Below are 10603 nucleotides of genomic sequence, written 5' to 3' on the forward strand. Positions count from 1 at the left end.
CTCAAGGAAACGGCCAGCATGGATGATAGATTATGATGATATCAATTCAAATGATGATGTTTACTTTGATTTGTTTACAAATAGTGACCCAATCACATTTGATGAGGCTGTGAAAGAAAAGAAATTGTGAGAGACAATGGATAAAGAAATTGAGTCCATTGAGAAAAATCACACTTGGGAGTTGACTAATCTTCCTAAAGGTTAGAAAACCATCGATGTCAAATGGGTCTTCAAGATGAAGTTGAATGAAAAAGGCAAGATTGATAAGCACAAGGCCCATTTGGTAGCAAAAGGCTACAAACAGAAGCATGGGATTAATTATAAAGAAGTTATTGCTCCTATAGTGAGGATGGATGCAATTATATTGGTGATCTCTTTGGCAACACAACACTCATGGCTGATCCTACAATTAGATGTAAATTCGGCTTTCTTACATGAACCTACAAGAAGAGGTGTTCATTGACCAACCACTAGGTTATTAGAAAAAAGGAAACGAAGGGAAGGTTTATTGCTTGAAGAAAGCCCTCTATGGACTAAATCAGGCACCAAGGGCCTAGTACAGTCACATAGATGCTCATTTTGCTAAGCTTGGATTTCATAAATATCCCTTTGAGCATACTCTTTATGTTAAATCTGAAGGAGGTAAAATGCTTATTGTTTGTCTTTTTATTGATGACTTGATATTTACTGGTAATAATGCTGCCACGTTTAATGAGTTTAAGATATCTATGATGAAAGAGTTTAAAATGACTGACTTGGGCTTAATGTGGTACTTCCTGAAACTAGAAGTCATTCAAACCGTTGCTGGTATTTTCATCTATCAGTAAAAGTATGCTCATGAGATTTTTTTTTCAAGGTTCCAAATGACAGATTGCAAGTCATTTAGTACACCAGCTGAACCTAGTTTAAAGTTACATAAAGATGATGGAGGAAAAGGAGTAGACAGTACTCATTTTAAGCAAATAGTTGGCAGCCTTATTTACTTGACCTATGCCAGGCCAAACATCATATATACCGTGAGTTTAATTAGTAGGTACATGGAAAGTCCATCTGAGATGCATCTTCATGCTGCTAGAAGAATTCTTAGATATGTGAAAGGGTCAACTGATTATGGCGTGTTTTACAAAAGGGACAATAATGATAGTTTTGTTAGATATGTTGATAGTATTTATGCAGGGGACATTGACGATCGCAAGTGCATGTCTAGTTCTGTTTTCATGTTTAATTCAGGTACAATATCATGGTTGTCAAAGAAGCAGCAGATAGTTACGTTTTCCACAATTGAAATTGAATTAATGGCAGCAACTCCAAGTTCGTGTCAAGCTTTATGGCTTAGAAATATGCTCCAAATACTTGGAGTTGAGTAGAAGAGTCCAATGGTCATATATTGTGATAATATGTCAACTATCAAGCTGTTAAGAAATCCAGTGATGCATGGGAGAAGCAAACATACCGATGTCGACTATCATTTTCTAAGAGATCTTTGTAAAGAAGAAATGATTGAGCTACAGTACTATAAGAGTGATGAATAAGTTGCTGATATTCTTATCAAGCCACTCAAATTTCTAGTATTTGAAAAGCTAAGGAGGATGTTTGGAGTTTGTTCTTCTCAAATTATTATTACTATGATGAAATCCTAAACTGTTTCAGTAGAACTCAGTTTAAGGGTGGATGATAAGATTTATTTTGATTTGTTATGATTAATATTTAGTCAGTTTAGTCAAATCAAATTGATTTGTTGAATAATAGTCTTAGTTTTTAAAGATATTAGTTTCCTTAAAATATGCAATTATTGTTTTAGCATATCACATGTTCTCTATTTAAATTGTATCTAGTATCTGATAAATAATACCAACTCTTAAGTTACAATCATCTTGTTGTTCTTATTTTTTTCATTCTAAAAGTTTATTAACAATTAGTTAGTTTATTTATCCAGTAATTTGTAACTATTTTATTTTCATTTACTATTTTGTCATTAGTTTAGGTCTCTATAAATACTTATTTTAAGATTTTAAGGTTTGTGAAAAAGGAATCGATCAATTGAAATTATTGTTCTTGTTTACTCTATTTTGAGTTTGAGTTCTTGTATTAGAACTGGGAATCCACTAATTCATGTGGTATCAAAAGAGGATGCCAACTATTGGCATCGGTGATGCTTTTCATGATGGTGATCAGGAGGCTAGAGCCCCTGTACAAAGGGATGTAGCGTTGCATTGATTGGAGTGATGTCTGGAGCAATAGATGGGTCTCTGATTCTGGCATTTTGAGGAGCTCTTTGAAGAACTTATGGAATGTCTGGATGCTCTGGGAATTGATGCACACAGGAGGCGGGTTGAAAATATAGAAAGGCAAGAGTGATCCTATTGACATACGTGGTCATGTCCCTATCCATAGACAGATTGTCTACGATGATGATTCGGAGGAAGAAGAAGATTTTGAACTAAATCAGTTTGGTCTTCATCAACCATATGAGGGTCAAAGGGTGAGAAATAATCACGGAGGTGTTAAAAGGTATGCTAGGGGTTTTCTCTTGAAGGTAGGCATTCCTTCTTTCAATGAAAGTATGGGTATAGAAGAATTTCTAGACTAGATTGCAAAAATAGACCGATTCTTCAATTATATGGAGACTCTTCCACAAAACCGAGTCCTTTTGGTGGTGTGCCATTTAAAAGGGGGAGTGTTGGCATGGTGGGAACGGATTCAATCACGGAGAGAACGAGAAGGTAAAGGTCATATACGAACTTGGTACATGATAAAATATTTATTGAAGAGGGAGTGTCTACCGCCAAATTTTGAGCAGGTCATGTTTCAATAATACCAACATTGTCAACAAGGCATTCGATTGTCCATGGATACACGGCAGAATTTATGAGACTGACTGAGGGAGATAACCTTCTTGAGTTAGAAGGGCAGCAAGTTGTGAGATATTTAGAGGGATTGAAGCCAACACTCAGAGACAGAATTGGTGTACAAGTTTATCTGAGGTGAAGAATATTTCTCTAAAGGCATAGTTAATGCAACAAGAGCGAAGTTGGAGAAATTGTGAAGATTATAAAGCTGTAGTCCACAGAAGAGATTGAAGATCTTAGCAATAAGAATAACAGCCAATACAGAAGAAACAAGATAGTTTAGATGGTAGGAAAAGATAAAGAAGGGAAGGATAAAGAAGTAAGGAAAATAGAAAATCCCTATGTCAAATCTACTGTGGGAAAGTGTTTTAGGTATAACCAACCTGGACACAAATCAAATAAATGCCCTTGAAGAAGACTATGAACATTAAAGAGAAGAATGAAAAAATTATTTGTGCGCCAGATGATGATGAGGAAGAAGAATATGAAGTAGAGAGACATGTTTATCTTGTAAGGCGGATAATGTCAACTCCCAAACATGAAGTGCAAATTCAAAGCCATCAGTTGCTTAAAAACATGGTGTTCAGTACTATTATTGATGTTGGAAATAATGGAAATATAATTAGGGAAGATTCTAAAACTGAGGGAAAAGATGAAAAGGTTAATTGAAAGAGTGTTGATGAAAGAAAGAAGACCAATAAGAAGGATTTCTCTAAGCTTATCAAAGAATCCAAGCTAAGGCTATGGTTATCCTTGAAGAAAAAGAAAAAGAAAGTTACTAAATGGAAAGATTCCACGATCAAGAAATTCAAGTTTTGGAATGGTGACGGTTTGATGAAATATTCAATCACAAGTTTAACTGCCCAGATTAAAACTCGAGGTCGAGTTTCTCGCGAGTGGGGGTGAATGACGCAGCATGATACCTAATGATTTTATGATTTTAAGATTTTAAATTTAAATCTTCAAATAGTATTTACTTAGTATTTTTAATTATCTTAGATTTATTAGTTAGTTTATTTATTCAGTAATTTGTAACTATTTTATTTTTATAATTATTTTTTTCATTAGTTTAGGTCTCTATAAATACTTGTTTTAGGGTTTGTGAAAAGGAACCAATCAATTGAAATTTATGTTCTTGTCTGTTTTGAGTATAAGTTCTTGGATTAGATTGGGTATCCGCTGTGTCAAGAATGACACAGCATGGTGCCTAATGATTTTAAGATTTTAAATTCAAATCTTCAAATTGTTTTTATTTAGTATTTTTAATTATCTTCGATTTATTAGTTAGTTTATTTATCCAATAATTTGTAACTATTTTAGTTTTATTTACTATTTTGTCTTTAGTTTAAGTCTCAATAAATACATGTTTTAGGTTTTGTGAAAAAGGAACCGATCAATTAAAATTTATGTTATTATTTACTCTATTTTGAGTGTGAGTTCTTGGATTAAAACTGGGTATGTCAGGTGGTATCAGAGCAGATATCAGATGGATTACTGCCTATAGACAACACCATATAGAATTGATTCCAAGGGCCAGTTTACCAAACTTATCTCATTACATAATGAATATGAAAGAGAGTAAGATCTTGAAACATAAGGTAGAAGAGCTACTATGAAAAGGACATATCCAGGAGAGCATAAGCCATTGTGTTGTATCAGCATTATTTACTCCAAAGAAAGATGGGAGTTGGAGGATGTGTATTGATAGCAAGGCTATAAATAAAATTACTGTAGGGTACAAATTCCCTATTCCAAGGCTAGATGACATTCTTGATAGATTATATGGGGCAAAGTGGTTTTTCTAAACTTGACTTGAAGAATGGGTACCATTAGATTTAGAGTAGGCCTAGTGATGAATGGAAGACAGCTTTCAAGACAAAGGAAAGGTTGTATGATTGGCTGATATGCCATTCAGAATGTCTAATGCCACTAGCACATTCATGAGGTTGATGAATCAGGTATTGAATCATTTTATTGGGATATTTGTGGCGGTATATTTTGAAGATATCTTGATATATAGTCACTCTAAGGAAGACCATCTATTGCATTTGAGGGAGGTATTGACTGCATTGCAGGAGAATACACTATATATTAATTTGAAGAAAAGTAGTTTTATGACCAATAAACTGTTATTCTTGGGATATGTGGTATCTGCTGATGGAATACAAGTTGATGAGACTAAAATAAAGCAATTCGCAAAAAAATTGTCAGAACTATGCAATTTCCATGGGTTAGCAACTTTTTATCAGAGATTATCAAGGATTTCAGTTCAATTGCAACCCCAATGACAGAATGTTCAAAAAAAGGTAAATTTCAATGGAGTGAGGAGGCAACTAATAGTTTTACACTTTTAAATTGTGGTACATGCTCTTAAAACTTGGGAACATTATTTAATTGGTAAAGAGTTTATGCCATACTCACATCATGAAGCATTTAAAATATTTAAATAGTCAGAAGTGAGTTAGTAGTGATATACATGCCTGGTGGATTCAGTTTTTCAGAAATTCCCTTTTAAATTACAACACAAATCAAGTGTACATAATAAAGCAGCAGATGCTTTGAATAGGAGAACTATTTTATTAGTTACCCTAAGTACTGAGATTGTAGGCTTTGAGCAATTAAAGGGGACTTATGAGCATAATGAGGATTTTGCAGAAGTGTGGAATAAGGTTTCCAACAAGGAGCCTATTGATCTCTTCCATATATATGATGGATATATGATGCATGAAAATCAGTTTTGTTTGCCTAGAACTTTCTTACGGGAGAAGGTTATCCAAGATTTGCATAGAGGACATTTGGCAGGACATTCAGGGCGTGATACGACATTTGCATTAGTTAAAGAAAGGTTTTATTAGCTACAGCTTCGAAGGGATGTGGCCAAATTTGTTGACGGATGTTTTATCTACAAAGAGCGAAAGGACAGACCAAGTATACTAGCTTATACATGCATCTTCCAGTACCTGAAAATATGTGGGAAAACCTATCTATGGATTTTGTTTTGGGACTGCCTAAAACTTAGAGAGGTGTTGATTCGGTATTTGTAGTGATTGATAGATTTTCAAAATGACACATTTCATTCCCTGCAAGAAGACTTCAGATGCAGTTGGGGTGGCTAAATTATTTTTCAGAGAAGTTTTCTATTTGCATGGTGTTCCCAAGACAATCACTTCTAATAGGGATAGTAAATTTTTTGGGCATTTTTGGCGTACTTTGTGGAGAATGTTTGACTCATCTTTGAATTTTAGTAGCACTGCTCACCCATAGACAGACGGTCAAAATGAAGTTGTCAATAAAATTCTTGGTAATCTGATTTGCAATATTTGTGGAAATAAACCAAAGCAGTGGGATTTGGCATTACCAAAGAAGAATTTTCTTATAACAATGCAATTCATAGCTCAGTATGCACACTAAACCACCACAATACACTATTGACTTGATCAAACTTCCAAAGGGTGGTGTATCTAGCACTGTAGTTAAGTATATGGCAAAACAGGTTGTTGAAGTACACAAGGAAGTCAAACAAAAATTGGAAGATACAAATAAGAGATATTAGCAAGCAGCTAACAAGCATAGGAGGCATGAGAGCTTTCACATTGGGGATCAAGTTATGGTTTTATTTTATTTTATTTTATTTTATTTTAGGGAATTTCCAATGTTGCAGATTTATCATTTATCCATGTTCCATGATTCTGAAGCTCCTTTATATTCTGATTTTCACTAGAGGGTGAGTTTTCCCCAAGTGGAGGAGACTAAAGCAGAATGATGCAAAAACTTTGCTTTTATAGCCTTTTAATTAATTTTATTTATGTTTTTATTTTATTTTATTTTAGGGTTTTTTTAAGGGTTTCCATTATTATAAATGCTTGTAACTTTGAAGCAAGAAAAGAATCAAAAAAATTTCCAAAAACAAGTTTTCTCTTTTCAATTGATCTGTGTATCTGCTGCGTAAGTTAGAACATCTATCTTACACACTACAAGAGCTATGACTTTTAGTAACAACTTTTTAAAGACAACCTATTATTTTGCCACAAATATTATGTTTTTGTGTCAAAAAAGTTAACCGCCACTATTGTTTAAATTAATTGTGACAATTTATATTTTTGTCACTATTACAAAGATAAATTTGACAATTTGCTATATGTCACGATTAAGTCATCACTACTAATATGTTAATAGTGGCAAAATTTCTTTTGTGTCTAATGTTGGTCACTAAAAGCATATAAGATTTAGTGACAAAAGTTTCTTGATAAAAATGATGCGTGATTGTAACAAGACATATTGTTGTCACTAATTTTTCATTTGTTGTGGCAAACATATTTTTTATCACTCAATATCTATTTTTTGTTACAATAGTTTTGTCACAAAAAATTGAACCATTTAGTGTCAACTAAATATTGTAACAAAAATTAAATTTTTTTTCACTGTGTTAATTGTCACTATAGTTTGGATTGATTGTGATGTCTAATTATTTTGTCACAATTATAATTTCAATTGTGACAATTTAGTATCTATCATATTTATGCATTTTATCTTTTATGCTGACAATTTTGGATACAAAACAATTTAAAGATGTAGTTTCTACTGAATGTCATCATAAAAATATAAATTAACATGTGTAGTCTTCTATAAATTAGCAGATTATGTATAAATTAGTGTATATATATATATAAAAATTAAAAAGTCTCTTTTTCCTACCCAATCTTAAGATTATGTATAGATTTTTTTAAAATTAATCAGATATTTTAAGTAATTATAGATAAAATTTAAATTGTTTTTAAAATTATAATTTATCCAATATTCGAAATTTATATTATAAGGCTTAGAAAACAAGCCTTTAATTTAGATCATAACTAGGATTTATAGTATAAGCAAAATTTTTAAAAATTAAAGTCAAAATTAAATAGAAATTTACCAAATCTCATAAAAAAAAATCTGGATAATGTAAATTTAAAAAAAATCAATTTTAAAAAGATATATATCCTCAATAAACTTAACATATAAAATGAACGAAGATGATGAAACCTTGAGTACTTATGTGCCTAATGAGATCGGTGGCAACGGTTTGGTTTTATTTGATTCGGAAAATCAAAGTGACTCAACTAATTCAAGATATACATATGCATATCATTGATGGTCACAAGATTTGCTTTTTTTCCTTTTCTTGAATTCTTTTACTTAGTTTATGCATTGAATAAGAGATTATATATTGTTGGTTTGCTTTATTCTTTTAATCTTCAAAGTTAAGATTATTGGAGTTTTCAATGATGGTTGTTCATTAGTGTTTTCATTTTTGACACTATTTTAGGCTCATAATAGAAATATGTTGTTTAGATTTTAATTATGTAGGTTTTTTTCTTAATGATTGTTTATCTATTTAAAACAACAACAAGCCAATTACAACACGGAATTTATCTCTTCTCAATTGAGAAGAAATAATGGTGTGAAACTTATAATTAAATTAGTTTTAAATTATTTTATTAGATCTTTATATTTTCCCCCTAAATATGCAGAATAAGCATCAAGAAGAAGAGAAAAGGAGTTAAACTCTAGCAGAAGCTGAGGTTGAACAACAAAAAGGAAAATTCAAATTTATAGTAGTGTACTTCATATCCAAATTTACATCAAAGAATAGTTTAGGATAATATTATAATTGTATTTTTTGGATATTTAAATTTCCAATATTATATACTTGGAATAAGAATTTTGTACTTTTTATTGATATTTATCTATTTTTATAAAATATTAAATACTTTTATTTGCTTGTGTGACAATAGTTTACTACTATTTTTTTTTGGCAAAATTATATAAGATATAAATTTATATTTATCACAAATAATTTTATTCATTTAATTTTTATTTAGTGGCAACATTATTGTTAAATTAATAATTTTATTTGTGACAATTATAAACACATGATACTATTTTTAAACAACATCAGTGACTAAACATTGGTCACAAATAAAAATAATGAAGTCACAATAAAATAAACTATTGTTATGACTTTGTTCGTCACCATTTCATATTTTTTTGTGTCAACAATATTATCACAAATAGTAAGATTTTTGTGACAATATAGTTTTATCACAAATACCAATGTTTTAGTGACAACAATTTAGCCACAAAATTTTGACTATTTGTGACCATATAATTTTATCACAAATATTAATTTTTATTTTACCCTAATCCAAATTATTTGTATTAAAAAATATTAATTTAATTAGGAATTAGTATAATTAATTCCAATAATTATTAAATGAAGATATGTTATTTAAATATTTAATTTAAATATTAAAATTAATAAATGATATTTAAAATATTTATAATTAAAGAAAATTTATTAATTAACCGTTAATTATAATAATTAAATCATAAAGTGAGAAAACTAATTAAATATTTAAACATAATTAAATATTTTATAACTAAAATAATTGATTAATTTAATTAGTTAACTATAATAATTAACATGAATAATACAAAATATTGTTATAAATAAAAATTATTTATTATTAAAGAAAAACTCACTATATTATTTAGTATTATTTGTTTATATTAAGGGCACAAATGTAATTATACACTATCTTCCTTTTTAATTTTTTTTATTTCTAATAAATTACTTATATACTTTTCTCATTCCCAATGAATTACTCTCTCAACCAAACAAAGTTTTCATTCTCATCCCCCTCTCCAAAGTTTTCATTCCCATCCCCCTCTCTAAAAAAATCTGTTAAGGCAAAGATTTTGAAAAAAAAAATACATGTTGAAATAAATTTTAGATAGATAGGATACACAATCCTAGAGAAGAATTAGAAGGAATGATTTAAAACTTTTTTAAATAAAATAGTTATTTAATATTTAAAAAATAACTTTAAACCATATTTAATATTTTAAAAAATAATTGAAAATCATATATAGCTTATGTAAGAGTTATTTTAAACTGTGATTAATGAAAGTAAACGGCCCATAAATTCCATCGTCTATAATTAAATAACTCTATATAGCTTTAAATTTACATTAGGTGACTCAGTGACTTAGTATCTAAATTGATCCAAATTTTTAATTGGACCACTTATACAATCAATCTAGTGTAATTCATTTTGGTCCATTTTGAACTGGTCAAAGTTGATGAACTGTCGGGTTTTCTGTAACCTTGGTGAGTAAAATTTTATTTTTAAAATAACTTTTCATCCCTCCAAATTTTATTTTTTATTTATCTTTTATATGTTAAAAAATAAATAATATGTCACTTCTATAAAATAAAAAAATTCTAAAAATGAATGCTTTGCATTTTTTTTTAATAACTATGGCAGAGGTTTTTCTTTATTAAGATTTTTTTTATTAATTTATAATTAAACATAAGTGATTAACAATTCAATTTTTTCCTTCAAATTATTTATTTTATAAGTAACAAATGGTAATGTGTATTATATAATATGTTATATATCATATAATTAAAAAATAATTTATAATTTTAAAATCATATGAAAAAATATTTTTATTAACCAAGCATTTACTCAAGTGATCTGACTATTGAATCATTTAATCTGAGATCTAGAACTTTGAAGGGTTTGATGTTTGAGATGGTTTTAATAACTATATCCAAACAAAACACAAATTACTTTTTCCCATAAAATAAAAATATTTTTAATAATTATAATATATTTGAAATATCTCATAAAACATTTAATCCAAACAAATAAATAGAATTAAAAAAAATTTCGATACTAATATCATATTTAATATAAATAAAAATTTAA

This window comes from Dioscorea cayenensis, chromosome 15 (genome assembly GCF_009730915.1).
Source record: "Dioscorea cayenensis subsp. rotundata cultivar TDr96_F1 chromosome 15, TDr96_F1_v2_PseudoChromosome.rev07_lg8_w22 25.fasta, whole genome shotgun sequence".
Classification (NCBI taxonomy): Eukaryota; Viridiplantae; Streptophyta; class Magnoliopsida; order Dioscoreales; family Dioscoreaceae; genus Dioscorea; species Dioscorea cayenensis.